This window comes from Dermacentor silvarum, chromosome 3, assembly GCF_013339745.2.
Source record: "Dermacentor silvarum isolate Dsil-2018 chromosome 3, BIME_Dsil_1.4, whole genome shotgun sequence".
Lineage (NCBI taxonomy): Eukaryota > Metazoa > Arthropoda > Arachnida > Ixodida > Ixodidae > Dermacentor > Dermacentor silvarum.
In genome coordinates, this window is record NC_051156.1 from 110864247 (window position 1) to 110879633 (window position 15387).

General features: G+C 43.7%; 1 long non-coding RNA gene across 1 annotated transcript; it reads left to right on the forward strand.

Moving 5' to 3' along the window:
- The first annotated feature begins 6896 nt into the window (after positions 1-6896).
- Positions 6897-14641, forward strand: LOC119445692 (uncharacterized). Its single transcript, XR_005190656.2, has 4 exons — positions 6897-7008; positions 8004-8100; positions 10739-11591; positions 14373-14641. It is a non-coding gene; the product is annotated as an uncharacterized LOC119445692 (long non-coding RNA).
- The last annotated feature ends 746 nt before the right edge of the window (positions 14642-15387 follow it).

The following is a 15387-nucleotide window of genomic DNA, read 5'->3' on the forward strand; positions in this document are numbered from 1 at the left end:
AGGAATAGTTAGCGCTCTACTGCACTGATTCGTGGCATGGCGACTTGAGTAATATACAAGAGTGATTCCTTTGCCGGCTTCAGCAGCACCTAGACTGCGTCCGGGTAGGAAACATCACATGCTCTGCGTTCTACGAATATCGCAGGTGGCACGTTAGCGGGCATGCGCGTGCTGACTCACCAGCCACCGTACGTCAACAGCTGGTGTAGCCGACTACACGCTCCTATGAGCACACGGTCCTACCTATATGTATCTCTTTCCGTCGCTCGCGAAGCGTAGGGCGCGAACTACTTAGTAGCGCGGTTTGACGATGTCTGCAAAACTGCGTCGTAAGGAATACAAAGTCCCCAGTGCACATCTACCATGCTCGAAATAAGTCAGCAATAATTTAATGTAATTAACACATTGTCTTAAAAGGAGAGGGTCTTAAGTTCCAGAATATCAGGCACAGCTCCATCAAAATTCGTAGCTGTCGGCAAGAGTATTACACATCAGCAAGCTCTGAACACTGGGAGGTATGGAATCTCTTCAACGGGGAAGAACGGGACTGACAAGCGCCGTGCTACGTCTCCTGTCTGTGTCTCCCGATCTCCGGTGTTTTTCCTGCTGTTTTAACGATGAATGATAAATGTATCTACTTCGGAATGTTTAATTCGCCGAAAAACCATACGCTATCGCAATATATGTCGCACTATTATTATGACTTGCATCATTTGGAATGGGCGCCTCGCCCCGGCTAGAATAGCACTGCGAATAAAATTATTCGGCCAACTGGTTATATTGGTCCCCACACATAGACTACACCGGTTAAAATTTTATTTGTCGGTTTTATAAAGCTCGTTGCACTTGCACACAACCGTTCCGCCTTTCACTCCTCCATACTATTTTATTATAAAAAATGAGGCTGTAAGAACCCTGTCATGCTGACGTTTCACCTATAGCTGATGGGAAGACAGGCGTACCTTTAATTACCGTACCTAAATCAAGGTCCTTTGCATGACGTCCTTCCAACGACACTGGAATACGTTCTTAACACTTCCATAACAAATATCTTCCGTGAGAATACCCACGCTTGCTTTACTGCATATGTTGACCTCGCATATGTTGTGGGTGTCGCAGGTCACGTACGCAACTATCGTTTGCGAACCGAATGTGTCCTTTGTTGGGATCGCGCTTGCGTTTGTGTTTGATATATCTGAGTAATATATATATATATATATATATATATATATAGGTTTATCTTTGAGTAAGGAAGGCTGCTTACTCCTTCATAATTCTATGAGTTACAGTATAACAGCGAATCAAGCTGCGTGGTGCGTGTGCTTGCGTACCTTGGTTCGGAGGGGTCATCCGACCTTAAAGAAAACTGAGGGGTCGAGGCTGATAAATAATCTGTGGTGTCCGATGCTATGCGATGTTGCAAGTGGAAAGTTGTTACGTACCCAACCGCTTTCAACGTCTCTTTATACGTATATTCTAAGTAAGCTTTCTGTAAATGTAAGGTTTCTTTCCACGCTGGAACTTCTTCTAATCTTTTTTTCGGCAAGCGTTGCGATTCAGGTTCCTTGATACTTCCAATTCTCCGCCGGTAACATCGCTGTTGTGAGGGAGAATCCTAACGGTATGAAGCAACTAGCTTGAACACCTGCAGCATGTCCTGTCACCGCAAGCATTACTAAATTGCCAAATTTGAACACTTACAATAACAACATTTAGTTGTTCTCTAACAATAAAGAGAAACGTGCAAAAAATTGAGGTTAAATTCTTTAATGGTAACATTGGAAATCTTTAATCGCAACCCCCCCCCCAAAAAAAAAACACCATACACACACACACAACAGCAATAGTTATATCATGCAGTCGCAAGGTCAGCTGAGTGATCAAGAACTCGAGCTGGAACATTTCAATGCGCAGAGCAAAAGTGACCGACACTAAATCTTCAGCGCCAACCATTTGTTGACCACGTGGTAGCACACTGGTTGGTTTTATATTAACTTGGCGGGAAGTGATACTCCTCACACAGTAAGCTAGTATCCCGCCAGGACGTTTTACATGAAATGCATGCAGTTAGGCAGAAAAATAGCGCATGCCCATCCGCTTTTTTGTTTATCGTTGAACACCCTACACAGGCTGTCACTTTTAATATGGCAGTCGGGTCACAGGTTTTTAAAAGCTGTGTTTTAGCAACGGCTTGCTTCCATACAAGAAAAAAAGAAAAAGAAACAGAACCGTGTGTCAGCTACAGAGTTGTAGCTCCTCGCGATTCATGGATAGAGACACGTCAGCATAGACTCTTCCAAAACAGTCATCGTTGCTTTGCGCTTTTAGCTACACGCAGCGCAGGTAAACATTTAGTACCGCTGAGCTAAAATGGAAGCATTCAAAATGAATGCGAAGACACAATGAGGGGGAATCACCTTCTTCAATCAAGTGACCAGCCGTGGTGGTGTATTTAGTAGCTTCGGTGTTGCGTCGCTAAGCCCGAGAGCGCGGGATCCAATCCCGGCCGCAGCAGTCGCATTTCTACGGGGGCGAAATGCAATAGCGCCACCTACCGTGCGTTGGGTGCAGGTTACAGAACTCCAGGTGGTCAAAATAATTCTCAAACCTCCGCCACGGCGTGCCTGCCTCATAATCATATATATATTGCGGTTTTGGCAGGTAAAACCCAAGAAAAGTTCAGTTTTCAAATGCGTTTCATAAACTACCCCATTTTCAACCAACCTTAGTTTGCCATAAAGAAGAAATAAGACAACTATTTAGGCTTCAGAGGGACCGAAACCTTTTAGCAACAATAGGAATCTGGACTTGCCTATGAAAAGTGCCCCACCAAACGCGCGTGTTGGCAACTACAGGCCGCGGACAAGCTACTATACGCGCACATCCTTCACATCGTGTGACTACGCTTTAGAGGTGTGCTTTTCTAATATATATAAAAATAGCCCCTGAACTCTGCATGGAATAATAGTTGTCCATTTCTTCACTATAGTTCGCTTCTTTGACACTTTGACGATTCCCGTCGAGTGCCATAGTACTAAATTCCCGCTTGTTTAGTTTATACATGTCACCATGTAAGACAAAGAAAAACTGTACCACCGCATGCTTGATGTATGGCCCACAGCGTAGTACGTTTTCTTTTACATTTCTGTTCATAGACTTTGTAAGCGAACATATCCGAAGACAAAAGAAACGTGGTTAAACCACCACGTACAGGCGAGCTTGCTAATTGAGTATTTCCATAAAATCACTGTTCCAACAGTGCCAAATAGGTCGGAAGATTGAATCGCAGTTACGTGTCTGCATTTAGACTCTTTAATTGTCAGCCCATGTTAAAAAACTGAAAATGTGTTTGAGAGCGGTTCTAATATCTCTCATTCATATCTCGAATTGTACATTTCATGATAAAGAAATACACAGAAGGTTTTTTAAACGCATAAGCAATCATGCAGATACAAAAATAGATTGCTTAAAAAAGTGTTTACTTAAGTCTCACATTTAGAGGCAATTTCGAGCGACCCACTAATAGTATGGAAACGAAAGGTGACAGCCTGTTGTGGCGAAAGCAAGGCAATTTTGGCCAAAACAGCAGAATTACACTTCGCACCTTTATCTCCATAGCCTGCCTATTTCTCTCCTCAAGGGTTGCGTCACCTAGCAGGGTCCCGCGTTGCCTTTTCGGAATCCTGGCGATAAATATCATGAGGTTTTGATGCGCGATGTTGAGAACTATAATTCTTAGATGAAACTATGCTCTCGAGCCTAATGTGCAAGGGCCTCAAACTAGACACTGTCGTAGAGAAACCAAAGTTTATCTATCTTTGCGCAACACGGGACTAGTGATAAAGCGAGGGGCGTTCAACGTGCTCGTTGATGAGCAGGTCTTGTCAGCACATTCTCTCAGCCCAAATTACTACAACAACGCCATCACTCGTATCGCACTCCAACTTCCTTTGACTGCTCTCTTTATGGGTTCCCGTCAAATAAGGTTACAGGTAATAAACAGTGGATGTCCAAAACATCCACTGTTCAGAAGAACGTCGCATTAAAATGATTACACCAGGGCTGCCAAGGCGTGGTTCTCTATGAGAACACGTTCGTGTCCGTCTCTTCAGCTGAGCGTCATCGACACAAGCTGTCCAAGGTACATCTGCGCCGACTACCTAATACATTGAAACTGGGAGTACACTATCCTCGAAAGCTGGTATAGAAAGCTACTTTGTTGCTAAGTGAATATAGCAGCCCGCTTTAATGTGCACCTTTAGAATGTTACGAAGACCCCGTTTTTGCAGTTAAACACCAGGGTTTCATTTTCATATTAGAGAGCACGTATTTAGCCGTTACATGGCAATTCTTGGAGAGACGATATACCACGCGCAGCCACAACCCCGTTCAAAGGTTGTGACTGAACAACCTGAGCAAGGGATGAGCAAGATAAGGTGACTTAGAAACGCCTTCCTGTAGTGGCATTTAAACATTCTAGTAGAAAGCAGATTACCAGGCTGAACCGCACGTCCTAGAAAGAAATTAAACGAAATGAATTGATAATTGATTCTTAGTTAACGAATACAGTAGTTTGATATGTCTAGGTAGTCGCTTTTATCGCCTTTCTCGGTCGCGCTGCCGTTCCGGAGGATAAATATTTTCAATGCAGACTATGTCACATGAAAGAAAAACTAATTGTTCGCTCAAGCTTCTGAAGGCTTTTAATGGATTGTTAACACTTTTTAATTCTGCTATACTCTGAGCAAACATTAAAATCTTCGCGCTAGGATAATTCGGGATGTAGCCTCGTTATTCACCACACTCGAAGAGGCCTTTCAACAGGTGCACTGAAAAGCGGCTCCCACCGGTCGTGCGAACACCAAATGAGAACTGCTTCTAGAGCGAAGTTTGCGTTTTGTGGGGTACCTGCGCCAGCTTTTGGATGCATCGCAGAGAAGAATTTTATTATTCATACGTGCAGAAAATGCCTCACGGCAGTGAGAATCCAGAAAGTCTAGAGCCAATGATCAAATTTAATACGTGCCCATTCTTGGCCACCGCTTCAAGAACATTGGTGGAGGAGATGGGCCATTCCTTTTACTTTTCGTGCTCCAAGATGCTGGGCTCAGTGTGTAAAGCTGTCAGCCAGACTGAACCCTGGAATTCAAGTTGTATTATTAAAAACACGCAACAGTTCCTCGGCTAGGTGCTTGGTTGGTTCTCTACGACATCCCTCTCTCCCGCGAATTTAACTACGTAGGCACGACTGGCCGACGGCTAGAACAGTACTTTTGGCTAGCATGAACGCAAGCCTCGTTTTTTCCATCGTACCTTGCTTCAAACGTCCCTTTCAGACGCCACTCAAACACACGACTATCCAGCTGATGTAACCCACACTGTCGGAGCTGATCATCATAAAGTATTCTTTACAAAAATAAACACAGAAATAATGCTTCCTTGGTCCAACACTGTATTGTGCTACTTCCCTCATTTTTTTGTCACTTGGGCTGTTAGCGCCTCGAAAATTGTACTGATGACTTATGCTTATCGTTTACACCTGTGTGATTGCACAGCAGCCCGCACCATGCCCGTTTAACACTCACGTGCGACAATCTGTAATCAGGCGCACCTATGATGATCATTTCGTGATCCCCTCACAATAAGAATGCAAAGTCAGTATGTGCCCCGTGCCTAAGAGAGGGAGTGAAGGACTTATTTCCGCAGACATCGACCGAATTTCAGATGGCGTTTGATCCAAAATAAAGCTCTTTCTAGTTCAAAACCCCTGCGCCACATTTCTCCAATCAACGGTAGCACAAAGTATCGCCGCTGTAAGCGTACATTGCAATAAAGAATGGGGTTAAACGGGGGAAAAGAATATCTCACGATGACATCTGAATAGTGCTCTTCTTAATTCATCAATATTGGCTACTAGCTTGTCCTTAGTTTAATAAAACTGAATATAATCCAGAAAATATACAATCGATGGTGGCAACTGTGAAGCAGTCGAACGGGAATAATTGTTTGTTCTACATGTCTGCTGTCGGATATACTTCGATTGGAAAAGCGTCTTTTTCTATGTGCATCGCATCACTTCATTCGCACTTGGTGGCACCGGGTAATATGCTGACTTTAGCCTATTTCTGCTTTTTTGGATTGCACGTCTAAGAGCAGAGGCTAGACCTCAACGCCAATCATCTGCCGCCGGTAGGAAATCGCTGGATGGATTGAACACCCCAACTTTGCTGGCGTCATTCTTTATTTGCACGGCATAATTTTCCTTTTTGCTGAGTTAGATCTTCGGCTTAAAAAGTTGCCCCGCAAGGAACCGTAACTTGATACATCGGTCACATTCGTCTTGACTTTGTGTGCCTGTTGCATTGCCTGGAGCGATGAAATTTGCTAACGATGCATGTGCTGAGTAGAAATTGTTTGTCCTGCGTTGCACGGTTCTGTGTCATCTTCCTTTTTTCGCGTGTCTTGAGATACCATTGTGATTTGGAGGATTCTCGGCCCGAATTTGGAGATATAAGAAAACCAACCGCGAACACAAACTCCCAATAGCAGGCGCCTTCTTCTTGTTTTGTGAAAAATGTACGTGGCCCACAAACAGTTTCTTTTTGCGTTTCCATACAAAAAAGCACCATATCTATAAATAGACAAGGTCTCATTGTTGTTTTGTAACTCGTGCAGCAGTCAAGTGATTTTCCATGGACAAAAATAAGGGAGACGGATGCTTTTTTTTTCCTTTCGTTTGTCCTTTCTGGGAAATGCATGTTTCCTTCTCGTCAAGTGTCAACACGTTCACGTGTTTTTTTTCCGATTGTCACTGAGGGATGCATTTCCTGTTGTTTTGTCGTCTGAAGATGTGCGTGTAATGAGTAGCCTTGGACTCATACATATAAATACTGACACAGCACCAACGAACCCAAAGGTAAGTTAGCACCTAGTTGTGTGGCGTTACTTATCCAAGTACCTTGAGCAATCCGCTCTCTATCCGTTACAGAGAAACGGCGAGCCTTCCAGGTTAGTATATTCTCTCGTTTTCTTATTTCACTTTGGTAAGACTAAGTTACGTTTGCTTTGCACAGTCAACAAAATGTAAAAGAAACAGCGCTAGCAGAAGTAGAGAGCCTAGCATGTTGATTGAGTAGCAAATGTGCTATATTTCTAACATATGCCGGGAAAGTTACACAACATTTGAAAATCAGTTGGATAATTTCGCAGATTTCGCATAGTAGCAAACAAGCCAAAGTCGCGTACTAAGAGCAGATTTGACTATCATCTCCCATGGTAGCACAGTGGCTATGACCTTGCTACTAGCAAGACTGGCACAAGGTCACTTAGCTAAAGGTCATGGTTTCAATTCCAGCTGCTGCGGCCTCAGTGCTGTGGATTTGGAATGCAAAAAAGGAAAAAAAAAAACTCTCGTGTTTGTACATTAGGTGCAAGTTTAAAAAAAACCTGATGGTCAACATTTTTGTAGCCCTAGACTACGGCGTCTCTTATAACCGACAGGGCTGTTTCAGAAAGTTAAACGCCGTTTTTTGTAATAAAGACGTGTTACGAAGAGGAAGCCAAGGAGTTTTATATGAGAGACAACCCAACAAGTCGTACATGAAAGCGGGCATATTAAACCCTGCTCAGAATTGTCTAGCAAGGCCAAACAAAATGGACCCTTCAGCGTTGTGGCCATTAATCATGAGTTTAAAATAGAAGGACCTCGCGTAGAAGCTAAATTGAGTAATTAAAAAAAACATGTACTAACCATACTTTGCAATATGGCCACACATTAAAAAACCGCAAAAAGTAACCTAAACATTTTTTTTTGCTTTTATAGACAACGGCCGTGCAGCTGTCGAAAACAAATAAATTTTCGTAAAGCTAGTTCTTGGGGTATGCTGCGATTCAAATGGATTTATCTCAACGTATATGCTTTCATAGTTCTTGATATATTCTAATTTTATAAATTCTATGGGCAAAATGATGAGACTTCTAAAAAATCATTTTGTGGACACCAGATCCTGCAGTGCAGTGCTGCCTGGCAGCTAGAAGTCCTGCAAGATATGAAGTTCACCGCTGGTTTTCTGCTGTTCTGCGTTGCTGTAGCCGTTTCAGGTGAGTTCGCGGCATTTTAGTTTTTGTGCATGACTATCAAAACAGCGCCTACGCGATTCGATGTTTTCGAACTTGTAATCTCAATCCCCTAATGTCGTATCGCCTGTACTATGGCTTTCTCGGTGTCTGGCTCAAACCCCACATTCTAGCCTACAGCTCTAATGACCGACGTAGGCGCATCTATCATTTTCCGGTTACATTTAAACATTTTCCAAACACCAGCCACTGTAGCAACGGATCAGCCATTCCGCTGTCGGGAATGAAAGCGTAAAAAATTGTACCAACTCAAAATACTGCTACCGGTAACAAGCATTTGCAGCATTGAATCAAGAACTCATTATAATCTAGTCGACGAAAATGTGGTCGAATATCGGCTGGTAAAAATGCAGCCACACTCTTCCACCACACTGCTTCTACTGCGCAGTTCTTTCCACTCCAAACTCTACGCCGTCTCCCGGCTCCCCCGTAAAGTCCGTGCTATACGTGGGCTTGATTCCACTTGGCACTAATTAAATTAAAGGGATTCTTTCTGTGATTACAGAGTGACATAATCCAAATTTCAATTACCGAGTTACGAAAGTTGCTTTCAAAGAGGTGCATTGAAGAACAGCATAGACCCCAGTGGCACAAACACATTGCTCCAAAGCAGCGTGAGAGAGATTCATTGAAGGGCAGCATATACCCATGCCACGTACCCAGTCGTGCATCTCCAGTGACCCATGTCGGTGTCAGATAGGTTCTTTGAAGAGCGGCAAATAAGTACACACTCCAACGTACCCAGTGACCCAAAGTTTACCGAACCAAGGTCAGTTGCGAAACTGCCCGCTCTCGCCTAACCTCTCGCGCGGCACGCGGATGACTTCAGGTTAGAGGGCGCTGGCTCTGCAACTGGGCTTCCACTAGCAGACGACAGAGCACGAGGTATACTGGCTACGCCAGTGCTGTTGCAAGTAGGTGTTCAGGAAAAACAAGATTACTTTTCGCGACTTCATTGCTACTGGTATTTCCCTTTGAGCTACCGTCAGGACTAAAATTTCAGTAATATTACGCGATTTGTTAGCAAGTACTGAATGTGGCAAGGCTGCGTCGCTTAAATGCTGGCTTTTCACAGCGCATGCGAGAATTGACGATGTCCAACGGAGAAAGCGCGAATTACTTCAGTTTTTCTATGGAATATTATTAGTGCTCAAAGTATACAGCTTAATCCCATGACGTTATGTATCCTTCGTGCTGTCACTAGCACCTGTTCAGGAAATATAAGATGGTTTATTTCTCGTGGGGGCGGTCATACTACTGGTATTTCTTATTCGAGTTACCGTAGTTGCATAATTTTCAGTAATAATTATCAATTTAGCTGCAACAATTGGATGTGGGCAAGGCAGCGTCGCTGAGATTACGGCTTCTCATAGGGCTTCAAAGAAATGCCGATGGCCAGTGGTAAAAGCCTAATGTGTTTAGATTGCTGCGCGGGAGTATTAGTGGTGCCCTACTTATACAGCTTATTCTCACGTCGGCATGTAGCACTTATAGACCTCAGCTGAAGTTAATATATCGGCTAACACTTACTTCTAAATCGCTGCTGTAACCCCGAGACTATGGTGTTGTAGTGCTGAGCTCAATCTCGCAGATTTGATCTCGCCCACGAGGGCCACAATTAGATGGGAGGAAAGGTCACAAACGCTCGTGTACTTGGATTCAGGAGCACGTCACAGAACCTCAGCTAATCAAAATTACAAGCACAATACCTTGTTATCCGCCTACATGTTTGTTTTTTAGTCACATACGGTAATATATATAGATGTATATTTCTACAAAGGCCTTATGCGACATTTCACACCGCTATTAATCCAACATATTTTAAAATTCACGTAACGCACAGTTTACTTACACTGCTACATGTTACACATAATTACAACGTACAAAATTATTTTAAAATGTGCCTTTAAAATGTCATTGTTAAGGTGACATCACGAACGCACGATTTGTCCGAGAGTGCGTTATTAAGATGAGGAATCGTGCTATCACACGCTGGATGGAGATCTGGGTAGCGTGGATACATAGAGAAGTAATGCGGCTTTTGTGCATCCTGTAACCATTCAGGCACAAATCCTTAACAGATGCTATGCTGGCGTTCAGAAAGCGCAGCAACTTTGTACAGTCTGCCGAACGCACATGTGGTAACATTTCATGCCGACTGAAAAGCGAGGAGTGGACGCGGGTGGAGCCTGCTGTGACAGAATCTCCATAAATGTCGCGGATAGTGGCGGCGTTGCGCAACATCGCTCAGCTTGGCAACTGCATGACCTCGGTTCTATAAACGTCGCCAGTGACCTAAGTTTGTCCGACGGTTGGTTTCGAACGCTCTTCGCTCAGCACAGCGTTCGGCCCGACATGCTGTACATTCGACCCAGAGACCCAAGTTAGGGGGAAAGTGGTTAGAAAGATAGTTAGATAGATAGATAGATAGATAGATAGATAGATAGATAGATAGATAGATAGATAGATAGATAGATAGACAGTCCCCTGGAAGTGTGTAAACTACGCTAAGTATGCTAATCGCGTTAATTTTTAAATAGGTATCACAACGTGGAATGACTAAGGTGATGTAAGTAGTAATGCATTATTTCTTTTTTTTAAGCTACGCCAAGTAAAGGCCATGCTGTTCATCGGAGCAACGCAAAGAACAATCCGAGAGAAATAGCCCGCCCTAGACAGCAGCATAGCGGTGACAGAGGAGTAATCGGTGCGCCAGACGATGAGACAAAGTCAAGACGTTTGCCGAATGATGGCAATGGTAGCGAGGATGCAAGGCGTGGCCTTGGAGCACGGCCGACATTACCGAACGGCCAAGAGGGTCGACATGGCTACAGAGGTACCGGAAATTCGAATAACGATGACGTCATGAAAGCCGGGGACCTGACATCATCAGCCAACAGCCTGCTCGTCCATTCCAAAATACAGGCGATAACCGAGGCGCGGAACCTGCATCTAATGATGGGCAGCCGGGCGCTTTCCTCAGATAATGGCAGCCGCCTCAGAGATGTAAGGCGTAGCAATATAAATGGCTATCGTTCTCGCGTTCGGAGTGAGGACGACAGCCGTAGCAGCGAAGAAGACAGGCCACAATCTGGAAGACGTTATCGTCCGCGTGCCGGAAGCGATGACGACAGTCATGGTAGCGAAGAAAGTCGAGAATATGGGAGACGTTATCATCCAAGGTTCGGAAGTGATGACGACAGTCATAGCAGCGAAGAAAGCCGAAGCTATGAGCGACGTTACCCCCCACGGGTCAGAAGTGATGACGACCGTCGTATGAGCGAGGAGAATAGGCGTAGGCGTAGAGAACGTCGCCAGCACCCCAGACGCAGTGGCGACGGCAGCGGAGAAGAGGTGCGTCCATTTGGACAGCACCGTCGAACTGCTTCAAGAGGATTTGACCTCAGCGACTAAGCGGGGCAGTACATCTGTGCTCTCGCCAGTACAGCGCGGCAGTAAGTCCCAGTTGAAACTTTTTTTGCTCCTTCTATGCTCCTTCTCAAACATTTCCGAGTTGGTCAAGAAGGGACTTAACTTTTTGAACCTAATGGTGCGCGAAAGAAACAAATGCATAAAAACAGAAGATCGGATATACTACGGGCGCAATTGGGTATGTAGGCGTGCGCGTTATTCTGTAGATATTTTGTCTGCTTTTCTAGGGGACTGAAATAAGCCTGTTGTGAGTAGAAGTGCCCGTGATGTCAAGTCTTCCGCTCTTGGTATTTGATTTATTGGAGTTACACTAAAAGGGGGGGGGGGGGGAGAGGATCTGCGTCAAGTCTAAACTAACTTGTTAACCAAGAATCAAGAAGGGGCGGGCAGAATGAGTAGAACACTGTGGTATAAATGTTATAAACAGGGATAAGGACCCTGAGAAAGGCTGGCCAATGTTTTGATAGGAGGACCTATCTTCGTCGAAGGCCTATCTTCTGAGCAATCGTATCCCAGTTCATAACCTTTATACCACATTAGAAAACAAGAAGGTATCTTTAGTTACTTTGGCGCATATATTATTTGCAGTGCTTTTATTATTTATCATGATAAAAATATGTGGCGCGTGATTATTACGCCATGTACACCTTAAACGAGGTATGTTGTGTATTATACGAGCATAGGAGGATACACACACATGATTGGGCCTGTTCTGATACAGTTGTCGCTTTATGAGATAAAAATGAAGCTGTGGAAGCGACATTGCGGCTAAAAATATTGATATGAGTAATTCCAATTTATCACCTTCAAAAGTACATTAGAAATAAAAAACACTATTATAGAAAAAGAACTTTTTTACACATTTCGAAATTTTTAAAAGAGAATCTTTTAGCCTCTGTGCATCCACTTATAGAACCCAAAAATGTCACTGCAGTCCTGGAGCATTTCTTGTAATTATTATGAAAGAACTTTTTTTAGCGAAAGGCCAGCGATGTATTGCTATTATTGGCAAGTTTAACTTAACTCCTCAACCTCGAGTAGAATGTATATTTCCAGTCTTAGTTTCCAGATTGTCTAGAAGACACTGAATATTAAGCTTATGCTTGAAATATTCGGTTCACCTGTGTGCTATAAACTTTTGAGAGATATTACGTCAAAAATAGAGAGTAGTTCTTCACAAAAGCTAAATCTGGACAATGTCTGTTTGCCCTTCATGAATCAGATACTTCTTTCTAGCGGAAATGTTCTTAGAATACACTAAAGCGCAGTGAGCCGAGCTCTGTAACTTGAAAGTTATTGAGCAAAACGTAATTATATTTAAAAAGAAAACACTTCAGCCCGTACTCCCCTGTATAACGGGCTTGGTCCGATTGTAATAAAGAATGAATCCCGTAACTGTAATCGATTCAATGAGGACACCTATAGCGCCTGTTAGCGATGTATTTTCCAGACCGTAGGATCTGTCAGTTGTGCACTTAAGAAAAAAACCGGCAGATCCCACACCCTGCGCGCATCGATGTTATGCGAAGCAGTGTACGCGGAGACTATGAAGTTAACGAAATGACCATGGGAGCACCAAGTCGTAGGCGGCTGTTTTATAACATACATGACACGCATGTGGTCACATTCATGTCATGGGCCACGGCGGCCTTATTTCGATGCCGGCGAAATGCAGAAAACAGCCGTGTACTTAGATTTAGGTGCACGTTAAAGAACCCCAGGTGGCCAGACTTAATCCGCAGTGCCCCACTACGGCGTACCTCATAATCACGTGGTTGTTTGGCACGTAAAAGCCCATAATTTTTATTTAATTTTAACACTCATGTCATGCCTTATCATTTATGTCCGAACCCATTTAAGTGCTTTTTGATCGTTAATCATTTTTCGCCGAGTCAATGCCATTTTTGCTGAGTCATGCTCCTGACTATCACTTCTACCGTCATCCTTTAGTATTTCCTTCACTAAGTGCCCACGTCCGAACCCATTCCAGTGGTTTTTGAGCGTTAATCTTTTTTCGCTGAGTCATTATCATTTTTGTTGAGTCATGCTCATGACTACGACTTCTACCATCATCCTTTAGTGTTTCCTTCACTTAGGACCTATGTCCGAACCCATTCTAGTTACATACCAAGTTAACGAAATGACTATGAGAACACTAAGACGTAGGCGGCTGTTTCATGACCTGCATGAAACACACGTCATGACTATGCCAATTTTGTTACATACCAAATTACGAAACGACCATAAGAGCACCGAGAAGTAGGCGACTGTTTCATGACCTAGATGAGACACATGTCATGATATTCATGTCATGACCTATCACTGATGTTCGTCATACACTCTTGTCATATTTAACCAATTTTGGTACCCATCAAGTTGACGAAACAACCATGCGAGCACCAAGACGTAGGTGGATATATAGATAGATAGATAGATAGATAGATAGATAGATAATACTGTCAAAGTGGCAAATGTTTGCCAAGAAATGCTTCGCATTTAAATTGCACTAGTGTTATTTCATTTCAAGCTGCGTCTAGACTGTAATCTACCAACATAACACTTATTCAGGAGGCATAGGAAGTTAACAGCGCGGCACCGGAAGAGAAAACAACAGCAAGAACTGTATTATGTGCCATGAGCCGCATTGTTTGCTTCACATGAAGCAAGCCAGATCAACTGTTTTAAATGAGAACCAAATTGAACCAGTTACGCCGCGCAATCGTTGGCTTACCGATTGCTTACTTCAAAAAAATGTATAATTTTTATGTGCCTTCATGCATATATTTGTATATTCTTTCCTACAGCAGATTAGGACTGGCTGGCAAAATCAACTGGGAGCTGATCACTTGGAAGCGTTTGTAACAGCTGCATCAAGTTGGTGCTTAAATTCAGCTGCGTGGACGCAACGTGTCTCTCCATATTACATGGTCATTAGCGACTCCGAAATAAACAGAAGAAGCAAAAGCGGCAGAATGATCTTCAAAAAGACATGACCTCGTATTTCTTCCCGGTTTAATAAAGATGCATTTGTGCAGAAATAATATGTGATTTGTTAAATAAACGTAATCTTAGAATAACACGTGCCTGACACATCGCTGGATCGTCCGAATCGTGGCCATTCACCACTTTGGATGGTCGCGGTGTACCAAAATACTATGTTATTCTGACAATCTACCAGTTTACGTAAAGGTTGGACACGTGAGACATCCTGTGTTTCTTTATGTGCCAAGGAGTTTGTAATGTCACAAGTGCTGCAAGCTGGGGCAAGCTTGGCCTGACCCAGACATATTAGTAGGGAATTGTAATGACCGCCATTCAATGTGGGGCTCTGCTATGATGTACGATGGATGATTTTCTACTGAATCAGGGCCTCATGTGCATCAACTATGGGTCCCAGACTTTCCTTCGCGGCACATCGTACGCCAACTGTCTGGCTGTTTATTGCGTTTCGAGAAGCCTCTTGTCTGCTAGGTGTTGGTGTGTGTACTTAGAAACACACGGAAGTGACCATCTCAGGACTTACATGCAGCTAAAATGGTTCTGCCGTCAAGCTCCTCTTACTGTGCGTTGTGTAGACTGGCAAGCTTTCCAAGCTTCTGTGGATGCGCAATGCGTCGGCATCCAATCGTTTTCGGAAATCGAAAGTTTTATTGCATCAGCCGTAACTGCACAGACAAGGCATGTCAGCGTGACCAGACCCAGATCAAAGTACGACGCGGAGCGCACGAACAACTTCGTGGAATCCGTCGCCGCGCCGAACGAAAGTATAGGATGGCGAAGTCACCATCAAATTTAACTACTTCTCGCAGAGCCCAGCGA